The sequence below is a fragment of the Glandiceps talaboti genome, chromosome 6 (assembly GCF_964340395.1).
Source record: "Glandiceps talaboti chromosome 6, keGlaTala1.1, whole genome shotgun sequence".
Lineage (NCBI taxonomy): Eukaryota > Metazoa > Hemichordata > Enteropneusta > Spengelidae > Glandiceps > Glandiceps talaboti.
The window spans coordinates 6252385-6263921 of record NC_135554.1 but is presented as its reverse complement, the minus strand read 5'-3'; the positions used below and the strand labels follow the sequence as shown (position 1 = coordinate 6263921).

The following is an 11537-nucleotide window of genomic DNA, read 5'->3' as shown; positions in this document are numbered from 1 at the left end:
CCATTGTATTAGTTGAAACTATCATACGATCGAGACTTCCCAGCCAACTGATGACATTGTTGGATCTCTAAAAGCAATTTGGCCTATTCAAAAGCAATGTATTATACGGGAATATGACGTGATATGAAAATTACGAAATTGGTGTGTTTTTGTGAAATGGTTGACTGACATACTCGATGTTGAGATTGTTCATCTACTTGGCGGAGATCACGTGATTAAGTAATTGGTAGTGTTGAGAATGGTTGTTGTTGTGCAACTAATGGGTTGATGGTGTTACAATTACGAAATTGGTGTGTTGATCGACTTTGCGGTGATCACAAGTATGGTTGAATAATTCCGATAACGTAGCTTCGAGAGTGACTTTATCGGTAGAACTGATATTGATGTTCTTGTATTGTGCATAACGAGCATACCGTTATTGGTGTTGCTAGCTACGTACGTACACAGATGCGATGTTATGTACATGAATGTGCTGTAAATCGGTGATGTAAAGATGTGGGTGAATGTGTTGTTGTCGTTGTCGTGGTCAGTCCATGATGTACGTTTTACGCTTTTGACAGTTGTGAGAAGAGCCTCATAAAATACCCTGACACGGTAGCCATGGTATTATTAAATCCACGAGGTAATTCTTCACTGTGTTCCTCGACTTCTTCAATCGTAGGCATTAGTGAGCAATATGTCTGTGCCGGCAAAGATCACAGTCGGATTGTCCTCTTCCCACCCGACGGCAAGTTTAGCACGCTTTCGTTTGATCTGTACTTGTTTAGTAATCCGTGATGCATATTCGGCTGATTCATCGTCCTCAGGAAGGGGACGTGTCATATCTTCCCACTCCAGCTCCCCATCAGGTTCTAGTGGTTGTGGAATATATACGGTATCAAGAGTGGTAAAGGGCAATTTCGGTTCTTTTTTTCCCCAGCTCAGAAAACGTTTCTTGTTGTGTTTTCGATTAAAGTGCTTTGAAACTGACTGGAAAGGTTTGGATTCGACTCTAGCCTCGGGAGCGTCGAGGTCGACGCCATATAAACCATAATTACTTTCTTCGCTGGGCGGTTCACTGTTGTTACGGGAGTTCTGTTTGCGACTACGGGAAGAAAAAAAAGAAACAAAATTACATGGTACATTCATAAATTGTCAAAATAGTACAAGAAAATAATACCAGCTCAAACCATTAAAGAAAGATTAGTGGTCTGAGCTACCAGCAAAAACTAACACAATAGAGTAGCTTAATGAAGTTGTTAAGAATATGCTTCAAACAACTGGACGATGTGGAACCTTTTTATTTTTATTTTTAGCTGCAAAAAAAAAATGACCATATTTAAAAAATGTTTTGTTAGATACAATAACTATGTAAATATCACATATAGATGAACATATATGTTATAGCTCGGTTTCGTCCTGCATTAACACAAGGGATGGCCCTCACTGGACTTCTTGGGAGACAAGCGTTTATATACTTAAAGAACTATCAAGTATAAATAAATATTATTATTATTATCATTATTATTATATGATAAATAAATGCAAATTGTTTTTTGAGTCCATATCCTGCAATAGTTATGGATAAGATAGACCTCTGGTTAACATGAATTATGTGCAATGTCTGATTATTGGTATTTTAACAGAGACAATAAACTTGGGGCAACACGGCAAACAGTATGTCCTTAACATTTATTGAATAGGCACCCTTGTCCCTTTTTTCTTTTTCTTTTTTTTTTATGAACGCCTTCGTTTTGTTGTCAGGTAACCAAAGTTTCTAAACTCGAACAGTTTTGCATTTTACAGTGTGACACGTGCCTTCCTCTGAGAACTAAATAAATCAAGGCATGCCATACATGACCACGAACTGATCATGATAAGTAGCATTTATTCTAAGGTATGTCCTAAACATCGCAAAGGAAAAGACCGTACCTTTCCCGTGCCTTCTATTTTTCCAAACGCCGTTCTTCTTTCTCCAATTGCTTCTGTTCTCTTCCCTTTGTCTAATTGTCTTCTCATTTTATCAAACGTCTTCATAGACTTCATCATCATTCATTATATAATAATAATTTTATTCCGTACTGTAGGCCATGGGCCTTAAATGTACATAACTGAACATAGAATAATGATCAAGATTACAGAGGTATGTTCAACATAGCTAAATTGACAAGTCAGCTTATGTAGAGAGATTTTCTTCCAAAAGCTGTTTACGTATTTTCATGGCAAAGTAAATAAATTTCGCAAGGTTTTGAATGATGAAGGTATTTGTTGACTGCATTAACAAGATTCATTCCTCTCGCTTGTCTCTTTCTCTGAAGTTAGGAATTTAGAAATTGTTATGATAAAATAGACTCCAGTCACTGTGCAGAAAAAGAAATTAAACCTCAAAGCCAACCACTCGGTGTACACGCATACTGATCAAAATTACCGTTCTATGAATAATTCAAGTTACATTAAACTGGATACAAAGTTTACGACTGTTGAATTAAAGTATGGTTATGTGACTTACCCTTGCCCTGTCCGGTTCTTTATTGGAATGGACATCACGAAATGAAAAATGTTTTCCGAGACAGTTTCTCAGCTTGGATGGCAGCAACCTCACGGTTTGTATTAATATGCATGACTACTAGTTCGACCGAAGAATGACGCTATGTTCTAGTTTGTTGAAACCTCTGAAACCTCTAATTGTCCATAATACATATATTTCTTGCCAAAACTGGTAAAACGAAATGTAAGTGTACTAAACAAGGTTCTCCCCATTAATTGCCAAAGGTCAATGTGTTGAATGGGACGAGTTGAAATTGGGACGAAGTGATCTGTCACCGTCTGATACTTGTCTACAACTTAACCATTACAACACTAGTCGAGTGATATACCGGTAGTTGCCATGCATGAATAAAAGTTATAATTTTATTTCATAACCTTATTTCTCATTGAGATAGTTAATCTTATTTAGTATTCAACATTGATAAATCTACTGCCAAATTTCTAACTTAGTTACATTTAGTCATTACAAACTTGAACATGAACAAGACATAATATAGAAGTACAGCAAGAGGGACTAGCTCGGTTTCGTTATCAAAATCAAAATAAGTTAACAGTATTGCGTATTTCTAGGTGACACGCAAGTATCACAATCGACACCATATCAAAATTGACCTACAGTTGTTTTCTCCACGCTGTATTCTCGTCATCCATTGTAACAGTTAATCGTTTCAATTCCGAAAGGCTTTGAAGAGTGAGAGGGAAAGGGTTGCTTGGAGACTTTTGTCTTCTTTTTCTCCGTATGCGTGAAACCACATCGCCCTCGTTGAAGAACGCAAACGCTGTTGACTTGCGGGTATTTATAAAGCCAGTCAATAAAGTTGCTACCTTATACATGTCGTTCTCATCCTACAAAAACGATTATTATTTCAATGGATCTATTGTGTACCCCTATTAATACAAATATTCCTTTAAATGTTTGCCTTCAAATTGAGAAATTAAAGATTACATTGCACTATGTGAATGATACAGTGAAGTGTAAACAAATGAACTATTTTTTACCTACTACATACTGGTTTTGTATTCATAGCACTACATACTACCACATACTTGATTGTGCTGGCTGAATAAACAAGAAGCTGGGCCGCGGGGGGGGGGGGGGTCGACGTCCGAGACCGAATAAAAATCATAAGTTGTTTATCCTACATTGAACTATTGATCTCGCCCATTAACAAGTGACGTGTTTAGAATCCATACACACGCTTGAGTTTACCGTTTTAATTTGTGCTCATACAAAATTAAGAAATAAGTCGATATTGATTCCTGAGCGACAAATATAATTTTGAACTATTCTGTTTGTTTTAGACCACTTCTTAGCTTGCTATGAAACGAAATTCGAGATGGGTGCTATTGCACAATAGTACGAGACGTGGTGCACATAAATTAGCACAGATACATCACTTATATGCGCCTATCAGGGGTGATTAAGAGCTAGAACGTATTCTCGGACAGAGCACAGACACGGACAGACACGCGGACTACGTACGTATTAGTCAGGTGCAAATTTAAAGCCCCTAATAAATGGACTGCAATTTTAACGCAACAATTCCACCGATGAACCGGTTGATATCCTTTGCAGACCTTCGATTGTAAACTAAACCACAGTGAACATAAATCGAGCTAAACAAGGAAGATTCAAACACAAATTTAACTGTTTATTTTCATTCACATGTCAGTGAGATGAAATGTTTCATGTGCAGGTACGCTATCATCCCGTTGCTACTGTAGTAGGCATGCATGTTTTACTAACATATAATATAATTCTCAAAAAAAAAAATCGTTTTTGCATTAAAGCCACGACAATTCGTCGGTTTGTAAATTAAATCTTCGGTTATTGTCAACTAATTTTATTTTATATGAATTATGATATGACAACTCTGTCACATAATGTCATCGAACTTTTAAAATCACCCTAGCTCTGTTTAGTAGTCACGTGTCACACAGTTCCTGTTCGTGATCGCGCACTATATTTTTATCCTATTTTCTAGGCCGTATATGCCATGACTATATCAACAAATACGTGATCGAATTCAAACTATTAACATATTGATAAAACTGGCATGGGTTGTTTTTTATTTTTTTAATTAATGATTTTTTTAGATCATCGAAATTATTAACTGGGTTGGAATCTGAATACCGTGAAAATGGAACCAGTGGTGTACTCGACCAAATTACACATATATTTACGTTAATATATGCTAGACTGTTCACGTTCTTGCTACGGACCACTGCACTGCTCCTGAATTATAAACGCTGTGAATAAATTAAAGTACCTTCGCCTTACCGAGGCCTCCTTTCCAGGAGACGATCGTAGATCATCATACCCCACATGGCCTTGTTATTACGAGTATTGCTTTTTCGCAATATGAATATAAACGTACTATGAATTGACAATTGGTCATATATCATATTGTAGTGACATATGTATATGTATATATGTAATCTTATCGCAGTTATAAACGATGTGTCGACACACTTCTTTTCTCTTCTATGATCTCGGTAACCTTTGAACTTTCAACCACATCGTATGATACAGTCAGGTGATGTCTTTGAAGAGTAATAAATTTACTCGACTTCGCGTTACCAATTTGCTATTAAGCTCAATTACCCCGTGGTGTGTTGAAGAGTGGGGTCTTCCATGTGCTCAGAAGAACATATACTGTCGAAGTTAAAGTCAAGTTCATTTAGAATCGCTTAGAGATGGAGACGAAATCCAATACTACAGACACGACCTTGCCGAAACTGTTCGATTTCGAGAGGAATTTTAACGATGAACGTTCAGTTCAATGGATGCAGCAGACGGGAGTTCCTCTTGCAGTCATATCGTCTGTCGTCTATGTCATCGTCATTTTTTATATTCGTCACTTCATGCAGAGCCGTGAACGGAAGGAGCTCCGAAGTCTACTTATAGTATGGAACGGTTGCTTGGCGATATTCAGCATCATCGGAGCATGGCGCATGCATGCCGCTCTACGGGTGGTATTACAAGAACCGGGAGGTGGATGGCACAAAGCAATCTGCGATAACGTACATTACGACAGCGAGAGAATCAGTGGACTTTGGCTGTACCTTTTCACCCTGTCGAAGTTCACGGAACTTGGTGACACCGTGTTCGTCATGTTGCGTAAATCCAAGCTCATCTTCCTGCACTGGTACCACCACATTTTCACCATGTGTTACTGTGTCTGGGGCTACGGTGGACGTGCAAGTACCGCCTTCTTCTGTACTTTCATGAACCTAGCCGTACATTCCGTTATGTACTCCTACTACACATTGCGAGCTGCCGGGGTGAAAGTTCCCAAAATGATCGCCATAGCAATCACGACTATGCAAATTTCGCAAATGATAGTGGGTGCATACCTGTACTACTATGTATACAAAATGTTCAGTCTCGGCGTTCAGTGTGATATCGTCCCGTCACAGTGGAAAGTAGGCAGTATCATGTATATCAGCTTTCTAATTCTTTTTATGAATTTCTTCATCCAAGTATACATCGTTAAGAAACCTAAGAAAGCAGCTGTTAAAGTCGACTAGATATAGAACAAAGAACCTTTAAATTCGCCAGGCATGTGCATAAAGAGTAACACTCTGAGAGATTTGCTTGAAGTCTTTTTTGCCGAAGTAGAAACATTATAGGTGTCATTATATCGGATTCAATTTTTTCATCGCTGCCCTCAAGATTGCCAGTAAAACTGGCATGCTGCCCGTGGAAACATCACATGTTATCGTGTGATGACGAACGGACCAATCATGCATACAACCATTGACGTGATTGGTCATTCAAATTTAGTATAGAAACAATACACTTATAGTGATATTGCTACATGTACTTAAAGGCCAGGGATGCAATCTCAGGTTCTCGCATTAGTGTTATGATATGATATGATAACAGTGGAACCATAACGATTACTTCGGATAATTATTTTGTCATGGACCAACTTTTTCTATAGTGCTGCCAGTCAACTTTTTCATATCTAAATTTTCAACCTAACCTGTAATGGGTCTTTAAATGATTTACTCAAGTAGGTCAAGTTGACAATGAGTGATTCAATTTCAATATCCATTATACTACCCGTTTGTGTGATCATCAGAGCTCATCAGGCATGTATATTCGCTTGCATGCTTTTCCGTCACGTGACACGCGTATCTGCATGGTCCAGTGATGATTAACAGGAGGAGAGGTGCACTAGATGGACTAGATACCAATATAGTGAATTATCATGACAGCTGACAATACTGAAGGCAGAAATAACATCTTTGTCCAAAACAGAGTTAATGGGATAACGTGATGATAGTAGAGATGGCATCTACATTCTGAAATTATTGATGAAACATTATTGTTAAATTGTCAAGTTTATTTAAGAGACTTTTAAGTTGAAGCCTGTGTCCGTTATAGGAAAATAAAGTATTTAAATGGTCAGTGTAAATGATACATCACCCCTGTGTATGTATGTATGTATGTATGTATGTATGTATGTATGTATGTATGTATGTATGTATGTGTGTATGTATGTATGTATGTATGTATGTGTGTGTATGTATGTATGTATGTGTATGTACATTGTATGTATGTATGTATGTATGTATGTATGTACATGTATGTATGTATGTATGTATGTGTGTATGTACATGTATGTATGTGTGTATGTATGTTATATGTATGTATGTATGAATGTATGTATGTGTGTGTTTGTATGTATGTATGTATGTATGTACATGTATGTATGTGTGTGTGTGTGTTTGTGTCATCGTTTTCTCCAAAACGACGGGGTCAATTGATATGAAATTTGGTACACATCTTTCTAATTAAAAAAAGAAGATCTGATTAGGTTTTGTAAAACATTCAATAAATTTTAAGGACTCATTTGCATAATCATCAGTTTGCAGCAATTAGTCTATATCTTATGAATTCACGTTTCAAACTTCATACAATTCGTACAAATATATAAAAACGTCTGTTACTTTAAGTCTTAATGAATCATTTGCATAATTAATGAATTTAGGCAATTAGGCTATATCTTAAGACTGCATACTTCAATTTCGATATAATTTAGTACAATTTGTTGAGGTACCTGACAGTGTTAATGAATAATTTGCATAATTAATGAGTTTCAGTAATTAGGCTATAACGTAAGAATACATATTTCAATTTTAATACAATTCAGTACATGTGTTAACCTTAATAAATCCCATATGTCCTGTAAAGTTTGTTTGCATAATTAATGAGTTTCGGTAATTAGGCTATATCTTAAGACTGCGTACATCAATTTCAATACCATTCAGTGCATACATTAACCATATCAAATTTTATGTGGCCTATACAATTTGTTGATGTACCTGACAGTGTTAATGAACAATTTGCATAATTAATGAGTTTCGGTAATTAGGCTATATCTTAAGACTGTGTACTTCAATTTCAATACCATTCAGTACATACATTAACCATATCAAATTGTATGTATCCTATAATGTTTGCTGGTGTACCTTATACTGTTAATAAATAATTTGCTTAATTAATGAATTTCGGTAGTTAGGCAATATCTTTAGACTGCGTACTTCAATTTCCATACAATTTAGTAACTACGTTAAATGTAACAAAGTGCATATGTACTATAAAAGCCGTCGATTTCACCTAAAGATTTAAGGAACACTTTGCATATTAATTATTGTCAGTACTTAGGCTTTGTCGAAAAAAGTTTATTTCCAAATGTTTTTGAATATCATTTTAATGGGCAATTTGGTGATTCCCTTACAGGAGGCATTCAATTTAAATCTCGTAGATTTTCGATCAGAAATTTAGGAAGTATGATATTAACGTCGAACTTTCTCTAATTTTACCTTGTTGTTTTGCAATTTTTCCCAATATCAAGCTAATGCTGTTTGGTGTGAGTCATGTGATCGTGTAATTAACGCAGTATCTCGGGAATATACACTTTCATTGAACACATTCCTCAGGTGTAATAAAGTATGATTTATAACAATATTATGAAATCTATAAGCCTACGGAAATAAATCGTTGGTCTTGAACACTGTTGTTCACGATCTAGCTTACCTGTATTACTTCGCAAAATTGTAGTAACACTAATGACCTTTACATTGACCTCTATATATTCAGTGCACAATGAGGGCGCAATGTGTGGTTTGAACAGGGAGTTTGAATTATATTTATGATAGCAAGACGATACCCTTACGGAAGGGCATTCAGTTTAAATCTGGTTTACTTTAAATCAGGGGCCATGTTAAGATATTAAAGGCACTAGCATGAATATTCCAATTTATGTTTGCTGAGAACACTACACATTTACATATACCAAAGTAAAAAATACCCTGCCATACATGTTGGTTTGACCTTTTGATTTCCTTTATTAGGACGACAGAAACACATTCTTGACTTTATATGCGTATTTCCTGTTTTCCTTGTCCCAGGTTCAACAGCCATATTCTAGGACTAGATAGGATGGACAAATGTAAAATATGACTTTATTTTGATGTCTTTGGGTGCGGGTTTTAAGTTCCGGCGTAGAAATCCTAATGTTCTGTTGGCTTTATTTTCCACGTTTGGTAGTTCAATTCCCAAATGTGGATGATGTTTTACAGTTTCAAGGACCTGGGGTCCTTCTCTTTGATTTGATAGATATGTGTACACGGTTTGTATTTGAGTGTGCTGTGCATAATGTAACACTTAGATGAATTAAACTTCATATTCCATTTGTCAGTCCAAGAGACATGAGAATCTAGATCTTTTTGTAGCTTGAAAGCATAGTTCGGAGAGTTGATTTTCGCAGTCATCTGCTAAGAGACGAAGATTGGCATATTTAGAAATATTTTCGGAGATGAGATATAAAAGGAAGAGAAGAGGTCCTAATACGGTACCTTGTGGAAAACCCGATCCAGTCAACTGACATTAGTTTTGAAAGTCAACATCAAAAGCAACACGTTGTTGACGTATGCTTAGAAAGGATTCCAACCACTTTATAGTTTTACCATGATTTCCGTTATAGTGCAATTTGTGTAGTAGGCGCTGGTGTGGAACGACATTGAATGTTTTTGAAAAGTCAAGAATTATGACATCTCTAAGTTTATGTGTGTCAATATTATATGCTAGATCATCGACTGTAATATTAATCAGTTGTTTCACATGAACGCCTTTTTCTAAAACCGTGTTGCCTGTCGTTTAGTATTACTTCCCTTGTCTAGACTTGGAGCGATGATATCGAGAAGGTAATAACTTTCGTGTGCTAGGTGAAGCTGCATTTTGAAGTATTTTCGTGCTTTTTTAAACGATGACAGTCATGAAGTTGACGAGACGTTTTCGCTTTATTATAAAGCCTTCGTTTGTGTCAATTTAGACTTCTTTAGAGATCTATTAAACCATGGTAATTGAATCGAGTGGATGTAAATTATAGTTGGTGTGTGGTCACTCATAATTTGTAAAAGACCGGTTTAAAAAAAAGATCCATGCTTCGTTCGATGTAAGGTTCAGGTTTTGTTCCTTGTATTCATTTACTTTCTTCATAAAACTGTCTTTCAAGTTAGCTTCATCCCTCACTTTGTCTAGATCAGATTTATGGAACGAGTAAGTTTTTTTTTTTTTTTTTTTTTTTTTTTTAGCGGTTGAATTATGCTTTAAGATCGATGAATGTAGTTGGAATATCGTGGCTACTTGTGCCTGATAGTACATAACTTGGCATCTATTTACGAGTCCAGGATGATTTGATGTGAACAGTAAACATTTAAAATGTTGACCCCTCGAGTTGGTTTATTTACCGTTTGTTCTAGTGAAAACGTTTGCTGCTATTTGACGTAGCTTGTTGCAAAGACCAGTTGACTTCCTTGACGAATCTCCCATGTGATGTCACACCAAGGTCATTATGTCATGACCAATACTTAATCTAACACCCCACCTAAGAACGTTCTCACCAAATTTCAGTTCAATCAGCTCAGTAGTTTTGGAATAACAGATTTTTTACCAAAACGACACATTTTTAGACCTAATTTGCATATCACTGATGGGATCATCATGCTATGACCAGTTCTTAATCTAACACTCCTAAGAACATTCCCAACAAATTTCAGAACAATCCGCCCAGTAGTTTTTGAGTTTAAAGTATTTTGACCAAAACGGCATTTTTAAAAACCACTTGTTATGCGAGCATTTTGCTTTGCACAATTTCCCAAATAGACACACGTAATGACCCCTCCAAATACCAAGGCAATCAGTTTAGCAGTTTTTGACTTTACATGTCCACACACACACACACACACACACACACACACACACACACACACACACAGACGGACAAGCACATCACCGTGCCTATATCACTACTGAACTTTATTAGTTCAGTTGTGCTAAAAGTGATATGAGCACCAAACGAAATGCAGGTGTATATATTGAATATATGTGATTTTGATAATTCACCATGAAGGTCAAAGGTCACTGTGTTACAACAAAGTTTGATGTGATCATATGGTGGCAGACACTTGAATGGAGTTTCTATGTATTATAGTTTGTGAGTTATGCAGTGATATATTGATTTGTTACTCCAAATATGGCTACCACTCAGTAAAAGGTGAGCACAAAACACACCCACCCCCCACACACAATTTGCCATGCCCAAAGCACCACTGATTCTCAGTTGTGCTAAAAAAAACCTCTGTAAAATATGAATGGTTGTTCAGAATTAGAGGAAGACTACAGTTTGGCTTCTGCACTGTCATGATCCCAAACCCATACCCACCCAAAAATTGATGCTATATGATATCAATTTTTCAAATTTAGTCACTATCAAATATACCTCAACAGATAATTATCCCTATTAGTATTACTAAACTTTTATGATAAGGCCTAGAAACAATAATTGCTTGGTTCCGATTACCCTACCCTACCTATTTTCCCTGCCAATCCTAAACTTTTTTTTAAGTATTTGAGAAAAAAATAATAAAATCATGAAAATTGTGAAGTGTCGCCAGAAATAATGGATGCGGAAACTAGCAGCAACTACAAAAGAAAT

At 36.3% G+C, this 11537-nt stretch overlaps 1 pseudogene; it reads left to right on the top strand.

The window, feature by feature from the left end:
* The first annotated feature begins 5223 nt into the window (after positions 1-5223).
* LOC144436524 (very long chain fatty acid elongase 6 pseudogene) lies at positions 5224-6057 on the top strand (annotated as a pseudogene).
* Positions 6058-11537: the final 5480 nt, after the last annotated feature.